This window comes from Myxocyprinus asiaticus, chromosome 3 (assembly GCF_019703515.2).
Source record: "Myxocyprinus asiaticus isolate MX2 ecotype Aquarium Trade chromosome 3, UBuf_Myxa_2, whole genome shotgun sequence".
Classification (NCBI taxonomy): Eukaryota; Metazoa; Chordata; class Actinopteri; order Cypriniformes; family Catostomidae; genus Myxocyprinus; species Myxocyprinus asiaticus.
Window position 1 is genome coordinate 37,696,237 of NC_059346.1, and position 11,799 is coordinate 37,708,035.

Genomic DNA, 11,799 nt, shown 5'->3' on the forward strand with positions numbered 1-11,799 from the left:
TGGCCGATTGACAAAGGTGGGCTAGGCCTACCCAAGATTTTGTTTTATTATTATGCATTCGGTCTCAGACATTTGGTTCATTGGTGGCTTCCACCTGTAAGAGCCCTTCCCTGGTTCTGCATTGAACAAGAACTTCTTGCCCCTATTTTGCCATTGCGAAGCTTTTCCATCAAACTAAATAGAGAAGTTAAATCACACCCCGTTATTTTACATTTTCACTCAGTATGGACAAAAGTGTCCAGAGTGTTTAATTCAGATATTTATCTAAATGTTGCCTCGAGCTTAGGGCTAAACCCCAAACTATGCATTAATAAGTCCCCTTTTTGTTGGTCAGAGTGGATTGTGAGGGGGGTTAATACACTCGGTGATTTTTATGAGAGTGGTGTGATGAGATCCTTTGAAAATTTGGTTCAATATTTTGGGATCCCCAGATCTCAGGTTTTTAGGTATCTTCAGTTACGCCACTTGCTCTGTACTATTTTTGGGAATAGCATACACCCCCCTAAAGCAGCAGATACTCTAGGAGAGGTGATTTCTGCTTTTGGAAAGGGCCATGTGGCATCAGTGTATTACTCCATATTAATTCAGAGTCTGGGGGACGGAGCCTCAACCACTCTCAAGAGATTATGTGAGAAAGATTTAAACCTGGAATTGGAGCAGGGAGAATGGGCTAGAATTTAAAAAAACATAAAAACCGCATCGAGAGATGCAAGGGTGCGCCTTATACAATTCAAGATTTTACATCGGTTCTATTGGACCCCCTCTAAATTGTATAGGCTTGGTCTTAAAGACACACCCACCTGCTGGCGATGCCAATCAGAGGATGGAGACATGGCCCATGTTTTTTGGTGGTGCGCTGAGATTCAGGAATTTTGGTTGAAGGTACAGAGTTTTGTGTGTGACGTGTTGGGCATTCGGATTTTTGCCCCAGACTCTGTGTTTTGGGTGATGGGGCGGTCATCGACGTAGGTGACAAATACATAAACAATTGGGTCCTCACCAGTGCGATGATAGGCAAGCAGATTGTTTTAAGGGGTTGGAAGTCGGTGGGAGCACCCTCAACCCTCAATTTGGGAGTGGTGCGAGGAGATGGGAAGGGTGGCAGCCTTCGAAGAGGTAACGTGTAGAAGGCTGGGGATATGGGATTCTTTTATTGGGAAATGGGGTAGATATTTGATGTTTTTTGGGGGGCTCTCGGAGTGGTTCTGTGGAGAGAGAGGTATAGTTTAGAGTTGTATGTTTATTATATATGTATGTATGTAAGTATATATGTGTGTGTGTGTGTGTGTGTGTGTGTGTATATATATATATATATATATATATATATATATATATATATATATATATATATATATATATATTTATTTCTTTTTTATTATTTTATTCTCTGTATATGTGTGTACTTATGTAAGACCACTGGGATGTTCGTTTGGGGTCGGGTGGGGTTCTTGATTGGGGAGGGTAAGTAGTGGGGTTTAATGTGGATTCATTGTATATATGTTTTTTTTTTTCTTTGCTTTGAAAAATCAATACAAATGTTAATCACAAAAAGATTTTGAGAAGTCCATGATGGTCACATTGTTCACCAAGTCTTACCTGTGAATAGAGACATGCAGACTACAGAGGTGAAGTGTCCACATACAGTAGTTAATTGTGATAATGGTCTGGTCCAGTAAACAGGCTGGGCTGGTAACTGAAAGGTTGATAGTTTGAATCCGGCACAGGGTGATGCATGAGCCATCACAATCTTACACTTAACCTCAGGTTGCTTCAGGGGGGTTGTCTGTGTTGTGTAGCCTATTGTAAGTCACACTTAAAGCATTTTCTTAATTATTAATTACTATAAAAATGCAATTTAAATGATCTTGGATTGTTGTAGGTAATTCTATAAACTGTCATACTAGACATTATAGAATATATGTCATTATTCTTGACACATATTTGGGGGGCTCCTGTCACTTATGAACAGGGTTGGGGAGTAACGGAATACATGTAACGGGATTACATATTTAAAATACAAAATATAAGTAACTGTATTCCATTACAGTTACAATTTAAAATATAGCTGCAAGCAGCAATGCGGATTCCTCCTCAAAATGGCAAATCATTAAAACATTTGTCAGTAGAGGGTTGGGGTTAAACCCTCCCGATGGAGGAATCCTAAAAAACATGTCTTTCTGTCTGAATCCTAAACAAAAAAATTATGGCTATGGCTGAATTTGATCCTCTGACCCTTCACTTACCAGCTCAACCTCTTAGCCAAGTTAGCTATTTGCATTGCTGAGTATTTTTGCTTTCAGTTTCTGTATAAAAAAAGAACCAGTGGCTAGCATTGTCAGATTTGGCCCAAGTTCAAACAGTTGTAATTCAGTCATCTTTTGACATATCAAGGTGAAATTTTGCGTGGTACTTAAGAGTGATGTCAGCTTGAAGAATGTTAGGTTTGAAAAACCATCAGTCAAAATGACATTTGATTTATTGACACACATATATATATATATATATATATATATATATATCTATATTGAGGCAAAGTGGACATTAACATAAATACGCCCCTTTCAGCCATTTTGTATTGTTTTCATTTCTGCTAAGTAACAAATTGAAAGACATCAATTCTACATATGGGAACCACATTTCAAGTCAATTGGATCTACGGTTCAAGAGAAGAAAATTTTTGTAGGTTTTCCCAAATTTTCACTTTACAGGAAAATCCATCATGTCGGACCTTATGGGTCCTTGAGGCTTTTTTGTTCCCCATGCGAAATGAAGCATGTACTCCAAGTTTCAGAAGAACTGGACAAATGGGGTGGAAATGCCATCACTTTGAAAATTGGACTTTTGGGCGTGGCCTGTAGCGCCCCCTAAGGGCGAATGTGGACCATTCTTGGTGTGGGGGTTCCCGGTGGCCTGCCTGTAGTATCAATGTGCCAAATTAGACAATTTTTGCCTGGTGACTTTTTGAGATATTGGGGCGCAAGGAGAATAATAATAATAATAATAATAATAATAAACCCGCCAATAACAATAGGTTTCCTCCTACCGGAGGAATCCTAATAATAATAATAATAAAACCACCAATAACAATAGGGTTTCCTCCTACCGGAGGAATCCTAATTATTGGTAATTAGAATACAGTTACATTCAAAAAGTATTTTGATTACTGAAAAGATTACTTTGCATTTTATTGTCATTTGTTTCATTTAATATTTAGTCCTTTCAGATGGAAAACATTTATACATATAAATGATGCGATCCAAAGTACATTTGAACAGTGGTGAAACACTTTCTTATGATGTGTTACATTCATACGAGCAGACAGAGAAGTATGTTTGGAGCAGAAGAAATGGAAATAAACCTTGTGTAAATTGTCAGCTTTACGCTAAGCTAAAATGCTATTTCTAGCCATTTTACATGCACGTTGCCAGGCACGATCATAATTTTTATCAAGAAAATTCACGTTAGACCATAATTAATTTTTTTCCTAGTAAGACCTTTGATATTAGGGTAAAAATCTTATTCTTGATAATTTTTTGATTTTCTTGTAAAAATATCTAAAAATCCTTAAAACAAGATCAATTAGATTGATCTTGTTTTAGAAACAACACTGCATAAGATATTTAGGTTTTTCAGATAATGTATTTTTAACATGTGTATTTTGCCTTACTGTACTGGCAGAGTTTTACTAAAGAAATTAATAGTAATTTTAACACATACAGTATGTCTTAAATCATGAGCACTCACATGAGATTTCAGTCTACATGAAGAGGGTCTCCTCAGGGGGGCAGCCATGTTAGGATCACATGACCAGACAAATACTACTTCCATAATCTCAGTAACTGTCCTGTTATTGGACACTTTCACTCATGGATTACATGAATCATGTCTGACTGCGAATAGTGAATTTCTACAATGGCATTGGTAACTGAAAACTATTGTGTTTGAATAATGCTGCATCCAGGCCACCAGGTGTCAGTGTAAGTCCAAGACGATATATTAAAAAAATTACTGAGTGCACCTTTAAGTAGTTTGTTTCAGTATGGGCCTTTCTGTATCCACATGGAGAGGAGGGGCTGAGCATAAGTCTAGTAACCATTTGGTCATATTTCAAGGACTGACAACTGGTAAGGTGTATTATGACAATGTATTAAAAGGAACCAATTCATTCTTGCTAACCTTAAACTGAGGGAAAGATCAAATTGCCTGAGTGAATTGACAATGTTAAATCAAACACTGCCATCTGGTGTTTAATATGAGGAAATATGAGGATAATTTTTTGTGAACTAGATCTTTAATCCATTTTACTAGCTGTTTTATAGATAGTCTATAATTATATACAATATTTTTATATTATATTTATATTTTCCTAGATATATTACATTTTATGGCTAGAAATTAAAAGAAATTATGTATTTAAATAAAAGACCAAATCTATATGTAGAATTGTTTAAATAAATAATTTAAAGTCGATTTTGTGAATTTCTAATATTTCTTTTCCCATTGCATCAGAGATGTCACTTTACTCCCAGCTGACTGGATCAGTATCTGTTAGTGATCTGTTACCCAGAACAAAACCTGCTACGGAGCAGGTTAGGAGCATAATTTACTATGGCCAAGAATACCGGTAAATTCAGGCCCACTTTCGTGGTAAACCCAGAGTTGATGCAATATCGAAACAACATTGAAACCTAAACAAAAAAAATCAATATTAACAACTGAATCAGCGTTAGAATCTGATTGAATCAACATTGAAATATCAAAAAAGTTTAAAGAAATTTGGTGAAAAAATAAAAAATTCAAATTTGTAGAGTTAATTTATCTTTATCACAAAAAGTAATAATAGTAAATAAATAAATAAGCACTAGAGGAACTGCTCCCACACTAATTTGCTGAATAAAGGCATCTAAAACTGATCACAGAGAAAAACCAATAGAATAAAAATCAATGGAACAGAATAAAAATCTTAATTGTTCACAAGTGGAAAACTGGTTTGTACGGTCCAGCAGTGTCATGTTTTGACAAATCAATCATGTAGGCTAGTCCAGTCATGGGGACCCAAAGTTCTGCACATTTTGGGTGTTTCCCATATCGAACACTCCTCATCTGGTTAGTCGAGGCTCCATGACCTGAAGTGGGTGTGTCAAACAAAAAAAACTTCCATAATGCAATCTGTGGGGAAAGACAATTACGACTATATATTACTACAATACAAGGTCTTTCTAGATTCTTAAAGCAGTCTCTGGTATTTTTACAAGAATATTGTTAAATGCCAATGCTAAAGGCTACACCACTGACAATAATATATTTTCCACCTCATTCTATTAATAGAATCCACAAGATCAAAAAAGTGGTTTTATACACTTGATGATGTTACACGCAGTACAGTGTAGTATGTCATGCAAGGGAATTCATGTAAGGTCACCTATGTTTTTGTAAGAGCTGTTGAGTAAAAATAGCATTAATCATCCAATAGTTGATTGTTTTTCTAATAATGGCTAGATTAGTGATTAGTCTATGAGCAAAATAATCAATAGTTGCGGTCATACAGGAAAGTCTGGTGGTTGAAAATTAAGGGCATATAAAAAAATATTGAGTAATACTGGAATTCACTTAAAGTTGGCTTCACCACTTTGCAACAATCCATCATTGAAACACTGCATTTAGCATTTTCCTTACCTGATATAACTGAAAGGATGTGAGGTGCTTGTTTTACATAACTACATCAGTGGGTGTCTCTCATTTTTTTAATTGTGTAGTATCCTTTTTTTTTTTTCTTAACTCCTCGCTCATAAGACACGAGGAAAGAGTACAAGGATGGAAGTGCATAATCAAAGAATTAATGAATATGTTTACATGTGTAAAATGGCATATCCTTGCTCTTAGTCACTTCTAAGCGACGTCAATCACTGTTGACTTTGCACAGAATGCATTACCACTGTGTTTTAAGGGATCTGCCATAATGTTGTTTGAACTTAAATGAAGACAATTCTAATTAATCTTGATAAAACATGTTGCATTTTGAAGAATGCGGAAATGTTTCTTCAAAGAGCATTTTATTCAATTCATGTATTTAACTACGGTCAGTAACAGAATCCAAAACCAAAATAACAAAAAACAAGCCAGTAAAACAAAGGGACAGAGAAATAATAAAGTACGTTAACATTATTGTTTAAAATAGTGTCAGAGAATTTGTGTGAGTGCGTTATAGGTGTTTCAACAAAAAAGGCTTCTGTATAGGATGCACCTGTGTTTCCTCACTTATAAAGAAGCTTTAATTAGAATATTGAGAAGCACACATGTGGTCATCAATGTTAGTTCACTGTCACAATCAATATGTGCTGTTAAAATTTCAAAGTTGATCCAACATATACATTTAACATTGACATTTTGATCTCAACCAAAATGATACAGATAAAAAAATCAACATTGTATCAGCGCCATCTAGGAACTCAAAACGTTGTATAACAGATGCTGTTGACACATGGTGATGGAATGCTTTTGGAAAGCATAACCAGAAAGACTTTGGATTCATTTACCAGTTAGAGCATTCATTTCCCCTTTCCTATTTTGCATGTAGACAGAAGTGAGAAAACAGGTCCATGTTGTTTAAATCCACCCACCAGATTTAGAGAGAATGTGCCTCATAAGTCTTTATCATTTCTGAGAAATCATATGGGACCGTAAAGATGGCTTAAAGCATTAGCAACTTGTATTGATTTGCCTGGAGGGGGGGGGGGGGGTACACGTTTTACTCAAGTTAGTATTTTTATATTTTAATGGGGTAAATTGTCACAATGGAACCTGCTATTAAACAGCATATTATAGGCTTTAAAGCAAGATTAAAACATAAAACAATAATAAATCACAAAATGGCACAAAAAAGCAAATATTGCAATTAATAAATGTATAAGTTGTAACTTTATAATATTCAAAACACATTTGACAACATCCCCCAATACAAATGTGAACTCTTGCCCTGACCTTTATGAAAATTTCAAACTTTCGGTTTAAAATCTACCTTCATTATACAGAAAAGTCATCATTTATCATTTAAAAATTGGTCTTTGTTTGTTCATATTGGTTCATATTAGTGGGCAACCTATATGGGTTTTTTTTTTGAGAGCAGGATGGCCAATATACAGTAAATGCCGATAAACATAATACAATTTAACAACAGCAATTCAGATGTACACAAAATGTATTAAGTAAAACACTTATTTTTACGCAATATTTACTGAAATGTGCATAAACTGGAAAAGAAAAAACATCGAATAAAAATCATTATTTTTATTATTATTAGACTTGTCTGTTAAAAAAAAATAAATAAAACACATATGTCCTGATATTAAAGTCTCAGCATAAAGTGTAGCTATAGGTATTTAAATTGTATCAGGTGTAATTTTGCGTTTGTCCTACAGGTGTCTGCATAAGTCTATGTGCTTACGATGCTCTTTGCGCTGTACAATTACCCCAGAGCGCTCATAAATCTACAAGCATTTTCAAATACTACTTAAGTTACGATGCTTTTGGGAAACAGGCCGCAAAACAAAGATGAATCATAAGATGAATTCTACAATCTACTTAGGCTTACGATGCTTTTGGGAAATGAAGCACTGGGCCTCCTTTCCCAAAAGCATCATAAGCCTGACAATTGTGAAATTACACCTGATACAATTTAAATGCCTATAGCTACAATTTATGATAATTTAATATCAGTATACATACATTTTATTTTATTATTATGTTTAACCAACAAGGCTAATAATAACAATAATAAATGCATAAAATTGTTATTCAGTATTGGATGAAAAAATAAATTAATAAGTAAACAAAAAAAGTTATTTGTGGAATAGTTAGTAACAAAGTTGGGGCATGACTGTTGCAGAGAACTGTAAAAATGTAAATCAGAGAGAGAAGGAAAAAAGTCAATAACTTGCTGCCCTGCATGAAAATCGTCTGTATATATTGGCTCCTCATCCTTGTCTCCTCTTCCTCTCTGACACCCAAGGGCGCTCTTGCCCGCACCACGCATTGTGTAGTACCGCACATGGTGTGTAGCATTGCTGTTACCGTTATTACTTTTGGGAGTAAAGAGCAGTCCTCCCTGTGATTGGTGAATGTCCCTAAAGCGCATCTTCCACACGTTTCCTTATTTTACGCTCTGCAAAAATATGTACGGTGAACCTTGTTATATTCAATTAATGCTTGTCATTAGCAGGACCATACACAGGGCCACAGCTGTCTTCACTGATCCTGGAATCTTTAATCTCGACCCACAGAGCAATTTTTGAAGGCAAAATATTAAAATGTACTTCTGATGAACGAAGCAGTGATTGTGTAAAAGAATATATCGTTCTGCATAAAATGATTGCAAAACAAATTGCAATTATGTGGTGAATTAAGTTGTACATTTAAAAATATCTTATATTTCCAGGGAGGTAAATTACAAATGTTTTTAAAGTTAAACACAAATATAATAAAATTTCAATGACGAACAGCACTATACGGTCACATTTCAGAACTTCACATTTATGGACAGCGACAATCTTAAGTAGCACTTAAGGCGTGTCCTCGCAAATTCATGTTAAGTGCAGTTTTGGGAAACGCACATAAAATATAACAAAAGTTCGTAAAATCGCTCATTGAAAACGGTCTTAACCGCTAAGATCAATCATTTTTGGGAAACGAGGCCCTGGCCAATATATCGGCCTATCACTATTTCAAACTGCATTAATTAATGTTAACTACATATACAACTTTTAATGTTAAAAATGCATTAGTAAGGGGCTGGGGTAGCTCAGCAAGTAAAGGTGATGACTACCTTGCCTGGAGTCTCAAGTTCGAATCCAGGGCATGCTGAGTGACTCCAGTCACGCTTCCTAAGCAACCAATTGGCCCGGTTGCTAGGGTGGATAGAGTCACCTCCTCGTGGTCGCTATAATGTGGTTCTTGCTCTCGGTGGGGCGTGTGGTGAGTTGTGCATGGATGCCGCAGAGAATAGCGTGCCTCCACATGTGCTAGGTCTCCGCGGTAATGCGCTCAACAAGCCACGTGATAAAATGCGCAGATTGACGTCTCAGACGCAGAGGCAACTCAGAGTAGTCCTCGGCCACCCAGATTGAAGCGAGTCACTATGCCACCACGAGGACCTATAGTGCAGTGGGAATTGGGCATTCCAAATTGGGGAGAAAAGGGGAGAAATTTGATCAAATTTGAAATTAACATTAGCCAAGATTATTAATGATTTTTCATTATTAGTACATACTAACTAATTTAGAGAATGTTAAAAAATACAACCGCATTTTAAAGTGTTACAAATTACAATATGAAAATGTTGCTTAAAATAGTTGTCACATTTACTTAAAAAGTATGTCACACTTAATACTTCTGACAATGCTTGAAATTTAATGTTAACTACCCACATAACTCTGAGTAAATGTTGTTCAGTGCAACAAAATCAATGAAAACAAAACGTTGGTCACAATATGTGCAAAAGTAAGAGTTAAAACACCAGTGAAAATCAGGTAGTTGCAGCTATGTGGGATAGTGTAAAAATAATTTATAAATAAAATTACATATTTTAAATAGGCCTATAAACACAACACTACCAAAAATATATATATGTAAAACAAATATATGTAAAGTATAAACACATGGGCCTATCTATTAGAATAGATTTTGCAGATAGGATAGTTTGTGGCGCTTCCCAGCAATGCATTATGGAATGAATAAATTATGCAAATTACTGTGTACTGCTTATAGTTTTACTGTTTGTTGATCTTATATTCATTGCTGTTATTGTAACTTTTGTAACTTTCAGTTATTTGTCATTTGGTGATTATTCAGATCATATTATTCTTAATATGTTGTTTTTGGTTATCACAGTCATTGTGATCTATATATATGTTGAATTGGTATGTGATGATAACACTAATTGTGTGTGTACAGGGAATTTAAAAATCAAATTTTCTGATGTTTCTTAGCATTATGATGGTATGTTCATGAACTATGCACTTATTTATGAGGCCCCCCATGTACATAAGGGCCCTAGGTGGCTGCCTATATCACCTATAGAACAGACTTAGAAATGTCTAAACAGAAGTTGTGAAAGACACAATGTGTAGCTATACAGCTGTACCAGACTGACCTCACAAAAAACAACTCTGATTTAACATGTGATCATGTTGGCTATACGGCCTACATGAGAAATGAACATTTAACAGACTTTAATATAACTACGGGCAGCCAATGCCACAAAGACAAAACAGTGAGGCTTACTTAAAAATATTGGACTGTGTTAATGAAAACTAGAAGTATTTAATGACCATTGTAACATTTATCATTGTAAGATGTATAGGGCCAATGTAAAGTATATATATGTTTTAACATATTTTCACTCCCAAGCCGTCAAAGACTGATGCTTGTACAAGAGCCCAGCGCGTCAATCTACAGACGGTAAAAGCACCCTCTGGCGTCAGTTTGCAACGCATCCGGCAAGTGCGTTCTTTTCAACGAGAAACCTTTGACATCAACTGACTGATGCGATGGGGATTAGAATTTTAGCATCGTTTAATTATACGTTGGGGTACAGTTTTGTCATCGTGACATATGTTGGGGGTATGATTTTCATTACATTTGAAATCAGCTACATTTATTCACAGTGGTTAATATTTAATCTGTTGTTTATCTGTATATTTAATCTATCTGAACACATCCTGCACTGCTGAAGTAACCCGTTTCATTCCGGGTGTAATCCCAGTCTTACAATCATGTGAAGAACAAACCTAAATGTACGTTTTTAGTCACCGATCACGGTCAACCGGCGTCCAACATAACACATCCTGCACAAGTTTCGTTATAACGCATTCAAAAATTGCTGCCTCGAGTGTAATGACACTTATTTTTGAATGAGACGTGCAGGTAGAATCAGGATGACACAGGATCAGTATGCCTTCACAGAGGGAGAATAATTTTACCGATTAAAACCTTCAGTTTCACTCAGCTACTCACAATGCCATCGTATGGTTTGGATTATTATTATAGTGCATTTAAAAAATAAATAAATAAATAAAAATTTAGCGTGACTGTACTTTATCTGCTTGTTACCTCTATTGTTGATAACTGGTTAGGTTTAGTCATAAATGTGTGGTTGGGTGCTTAAAAATATCTGTAAATAGTGTTATGTATATCAAATTATGTATAACAAAGTGTCTCTTTCATATTTAATATTGTTGATTATCGGTTATGTTTAGAAATGGGGTTGGGTTAGGGGATCTAAAATATAATATATGGTTGTATAATGTAATATCACACTAATATATTTATAAGTATAATAAAGCATTCAGGTTAAATACATAAAATAATATTCAAAGATTGATAACTGATGACAAAGTTTTTTTTTGTTGAAAACAATGGGATTTCTCACCACGTCATGCAGACACAGATGGCTTCTGCACAAGCGTCAAAATTGGATGCTTAGGGAATAAGAATGGTGTGTGTATATATATACACAGGATTACTATAAAGTAGTAAATGTTCTTCATGAAGTTTTAAAAGTATAACTACAAAAATGAAAGGAATGAGTCTGTTTGGACAAGCCTCAATACACAAAACAACTCAGGCTTATTTTCGATTCTGTAAAGAGTACAATGTAAAATGTTACAATACACTGTAACAAAAGCTTGTAATCCTACAACATACCAGACAAAAATGATTTGACAAAGTTAGTAGGATATTATTCAAAACCAGATTTTCAGGATTCAACATTATCAATAACAGCAAAAGCGATGATATTTACTG

At 35.2% G+C, this 11,799-nt stretch overlaps 1 long non-coding RNA gene across 1 annotated transcript; it reads right to left on the bottom strand.

Moving 5' to 3' along the window:
- Positions 1 to 7,805: 7,805 nt before the first annotated feature.
- Positions 7,806 to 11,588, bottom strand: LOC127424715 (uncharacterized). Its single transcript, XR_007894507.1, has 3 exons — positions 11,426 to 11,588; positions 8,822 to 9,149; positions 7,806 to 8,161 (listed from the first exon to the last, which is right to left on the bottom strand). It is a non-coding gene; the product is annotated as an uncharacterized LOC127424715 (long non-coding RNA).
- Positions 11,589 to 11,799: the final 211 nt, after the last annotated feature.